Source organism: Mastomys coucha, unplaced genomic scaffold (genome assembly GCF_008632895.1).
Source record: "Mastomys coucha isolate ucsf_1 unplaced genomic scaffold, UCSF_Mcou_1 pScaffold23, whole genome shotgun sequence".
Taxonomy (NCBI): domain Eukaryota; kingdom Metazoa; phylum Chordata; class Mammalia; order Rodentia; family Muridae; genus Mastomys; species Mastomys coucha.
This window is the reverse complement of record NW_022196906.1, coordinates 75,538,016-75,542,880: the sequence shown is the minus strand read 5'-3', so window position 1 is coordinate 75,542,880 and position 4,865 is coordinate 75,538,016. Positions and strand designations below refer to the sequence as shown.

The window sequence follows — 4,865 nt, the reverse complement described above, 5'->3', positions numbered from 1 at the left end:
CTTCTTCTTCTTCTTCTTCTTCTTCTTCTTCTTCTTCTTCTTCTTCTTCTTCTTCACCTTCTTCTTCTCCCCATCCTCCTCCTCCTCCCCTCTCCTCCTCTTCCACCTCCTCCTTTTTTAATATTCAAATATGTCCATGAAGAAGAAATAAAAAGAAAACAATTTTTGCACTTTTCTGATAAAATAGGTTAGTCATACTCATGTACACATTTTTCTTTAAATTTCTAAGGTCTAGTGACACAGCATGAACAAAAGTTTAAAATTTTCTTTTTAAATTTATTCTTCATTATTACTTATTGTTGAATTTAATTAGCAAATAATTGCTGAGTCCTGCATGGTCATAAGAAGAATGGTGTGACAAAGTTCCCACCCATGGAACTGAGCCAGCAGCTTTCATGAGTATTGACATGATGGTTGCTGGGTGTGAGGCTTATCTGTATAAAAATACATATTTTACTTCATGTTCCTCCTTAAAGAAATATTCTTCCTGCCAAGGTTATCAGCTAATGTCCTTTCTACAAAAGTTAATGATTCTATGATAACAAGAGACAGCACACAAGTCACGAAGGCAAGGCCTTCCATGTTTATGGCCTTAGCAAAAATGGTAAATGTTGTGACCTTCAGGACAGCCCTTAAGGCTGTGAGAAAAAAACTCTGAAAACATGAATTATATGAGGGGCTTCGGGGACCTAAAAGAACAGAGGCAGCTACTCTATGAACCATCTTGTCAGAAAGACACAAGGCATGCAGATACAAAAGCAGGCAGATTTCTGAGTTCAAGGTCAACTCTGGGGACAGAGAGAATTTAGACTCAGGCATGGTGGGATGATGATCTCAGAGTCTGATTCCACCCAAATAGCTTATTGTTTGTGCTTACAAAGGCAGGTAGATCTCTGAATTCATTTGCAATATCAAATAATAATAATAATAATAATAATAATAATAATAATAATAATAATAATGTACTTGGTGTCCTCTTCTAAAAAGCAAGCAACTAAGATCATAAAATGCTAATTCATAGGATAATCAAAAGGGAACCTGGGTAAATGATTGGATTGATTCCTAAATAAAAGACAAGGCTTTTGCCTCTAATAGCTGAGATATCTAGACTTGCTGTCTGGAGAACCAGCAAGAACAAACCACAAGGCTGTCAACTTGTATAACTTTGAGTCATTCTTTTTGCTGCTCCCAAACACCTCTTCCTCAGGACCCTTTTCCAAGTTGAGGCTGGTCCTTGGCAAATCATAATTTTATCTATGGGTACATTGTGAAATTTTAATATGCATATGTATTAAAAATGACTAAATTAAGCTAATTAACATAAACTTTTAAATAAATGAAACAAAGAATAGTTTTAAATCCTTGATATTTATTTAAATGTTTTTTCCAAAATTGGGTCAATCCTAAAGAGAGGTACTTTTCTTTGTACTGAGATTACATCATCTAGAAGCTGAGAAAATCCCCCCCCCCAGAAGTGTCTGCCCTAAATTCCAGAATGAGAATTTCGTTTTGATGCAATTTGATCCTCTACCTTCTACTAAAATAAAATATTTTCATCACATGGTACCCTCACCATTCTAGTAACACTTATGTATAATTATTCTGAGCTAATATTAAGCTATGAACTTTAGGGTAGGAAATATGCATTTTGGGTAGATTCATGGTATTGTGTAGGATTAGGCAAGATAATGTGATCTAATTTTGAAATAATTGATATTTTTGTTTTAGTGTCATAAAGAACAATCATTGCTACATACAGTACCAATGTAAATATTAAAATATTTTAGCTTACTTATATAGTTAGTTAACTTGTTTTCATCATCATTCTTCTGCAAAGAAAAGTCTAGAGCTCAATTTTACTCAATAAAATATGGTCAAGAGAAACATCATTGGCAACAACAATGCCACCAACTTAGTGTAATTTTCCTGTGTCCTACAGAAGTAATATGATCCAAATCCAAGTTTTCAGAGTCACATGAGGAAAGTCAGACATAATGAAAGCATACTAAAGAACATTCAGTAATTAATGCTTAATTACCAGAAGTAAAAATTGAGTCACATTAAGCCAATGCACTTACTCTTTGTCATGAAAAAAGAAAATGAAATGTGGAAGACAAGAAGTACTGGACATACTGTGATTTTTATTTTCTCCCTCAGGAAGTGAAGCAGAGTGTTCAACAGCGAAGCAGTGAAAAAGATTGTTAATTTCATAATGATGGCCCCTAAGATTAAACAGCAATCATTATCCTTGGTTGTATAATTGCTAATTCAAAACCACCCAAAAAGAAAAACCTTCTTAACATCAAAATAATGGGCCTGGGGTGGCTGCATGGAACATCTTGCCTAGATTCGTATGCTTCAGTGAGGAAATAAAGCTGTGGGTTGAGAATTAACTGCATGAAATCATTTAGTTCATATTTTAAAAAAACATGTTATCATTTCAATGTTATAGCTAATATAAGTTTAAAGGAACAACCTACTTCTTTCTATGTCTAACCTAATACAGAATTCATCACACTAAGTACTGTAATGAGTGCTTGAAATTTCACTAATAAATATCAAGGCCAGGCTTTTGCTTCTCTTTGCCTCTGTAAAGCAATGAGAATCTGCTGTTAATGTTTCACTACATTTAAGTTGTTTTTCTTTTATAGATCTAACCATAAAAATTGGTAACAGTTAGCTGGCAGATACACAAAATGTGTAGAATAATTTTAACAGTTTGTAGGTAGGAAGCATATAATCAATAAACAACAACATGGTAGTAAGAGGTTCCTGAGGAGAATGCAATGTCAAGACCCTGCCTTTTCCATCTTACACATCCAAAGTCACTGTGGCCTCCAGATGAGACCAAAGGTAGCAACCAAGGGTTAATGTTATCTGAGGAAAGAACCAGTGAGCAAGGTCCTTATTGTCTTATAGGAAGGGATAGAAAAAGACCTATCAATTTAATCACTTCCATAAATCTAGGAAGTTATATCTAAAGTGATATATTTGAAATTGTATTATGTCTAATGTATATATGTAAGACAAATAAATGCTTATGTGTGTTTCATTAGAAAATATGTCTTAATAGGAATAAATAAGAATGAATTCAAGCAAAAATAAGTACTCAAATTTAAATCTTAACTATTAGTATTAATTTAAAATATATGATATATTATATAAATATATGTGTATATTTAAAGGATGTTACTTATCTCTGTTTATTGAGAAGATAAAGAAAAAACTAGTCAATGTAGAAATAATGAGAACCCCAGATTCTTATTTAGATTATACTCTAAATGAAGTCATAATACAAAGGAATGAAGATATTAAAACTTCTGTGACAGAATAAAGACCCAAGCTATAGGTTGGAGAAAATGTTGTTATTTGTCATCTGGCATAGGACTAAGCTTCAGAATATAACAACAAAACCGTCAAAAACAAAAATTCAAATAATATAGTTAAAATGGAATAATTAATTTGAAAAATTTTCAAAACTGTAAGTAAATAGTAAATATTTTAAAATTCTCCATATCATAAGTAATGACCAAATGCAAATAAAAACTTCATTGATGTAGCATCTTGCCCAGTTTACAATGGCTACTACCAAGAAAACAATAAACATCAAATGCTACCAAGGATGGTGAGAAAAGAACTCCACATATATTTGTTGGAAATATAAATTAGCATAGCTATTATGGAGAACAGTTTGGAATGTCCTCCAAAACCAAAAATATTAAACTGTAGCTGTCTTACCTCTGAGCCTATCCAAAAGAAATGAAGGTAGAAGGTCAAAGAGAAACTACCAGAATACACATAATTATTGTTACTATTTATGACAGTGAGACAATGACAGTAAAGACAATTATTATTATGTGTGTGTGTGCATGTGCGTGGTGTGTGTCTGTGTGTGTATATGTGTGTGTGTGAGAGAGATTATTCTTTTAAAAAGATTTATTTATTATATATAAGTATACTGTAGTTGTCTTCAGACGTGCTAGAAGATGGCATCAGATCTCATTATGGGTGGTTGTGAGCCACCATGTGGTTGCTGGAATTTGACCTCAGGACCTTTGGAAGAGCAGACAGTGCTCTTACCCACTGAACCATCTCTCCAGCCCCGAGAGAGAGTGTAATTTACAATTGTATTTCCTGATCTCCTTAGTAGGAAGTTGTGGGGCAGTGGAGAGTTCTGACAGCTGGAGTCCAGTAGAGCAGAGCTACCTTGGAACCCCGGAGACCCACTGAGCAATGTAAATTTGTTCATAAGGGACGGTAGGTGTTCAGTGATTGCTCCTGACACCAATGGCTCAGATTTCAGCCTAACCCCCCACAACGGCCCCAACAGGAGAGGTGTACAATATTGGTCAAGCCCTCTTACATGCAAATAAAGATTCCCAGCCCAAACCAATGAGAGATAACTGCTGCCTTAATCTGAATGACCTCCAAAACTATATATATATATGTATGGTATCCAGGGAAGTAAAACATGTGAAAGATCTACTCCATGGTCTGAGCCTTCTGTTCTTAGAGCTGTTAACACTTGGGAAGAGATTTGCTCTCCTAAAACTCGGCCTGAAGCTGTGCCACACTCCTCACTGGCTAGTCCGCCTGTCAGCCCAACCCTACTCAACTCAGTACAGGGCAGCATGGAGAGACAGAGCATCTTGGAAGAGAGGGCAGAGACAGTCCGGTCCGGTCCGTGCTTGCTGGATTCTCTTCACAAGGGCTTCCCCACCAAGCTGGGCCAGAGATCTCCATGGGAAACCTCCAATAAGACCCACAGGAAGCTACTAACATGATTGAAAGCTAAGGACAACCCACATTTCACAAGGAACTCAAGAAGAAGGAAGACCAAAAGGTAGACATTTCATTCCTTCTTA

General features: G+C 35.4%; 1 long non-coding RNA gene across 1 annotated transcript in view; it reads left to right on the top strand.

Moving 5' to 3' along the window:
* The first annotated feature begins 3,381 nt into the window (after positions 1–3,381).
* LOC116073242 overlaps positions 3,382–4,865 on the top strand; it is a 5,018-nt gene continuing 3,534 nt past the window's right edge. The window contains exons 1-2 of the long non-coding RNA XR_004111738.1: positions 3,382–3,481; positions 4,514–4,843. This is a non-coding gene — a long non-coding RNA (uncharacterized LOC116073242). The remainder of the gene's footprint in view (positions 3,482–4,513; positions 4,844–4,865) is intronic.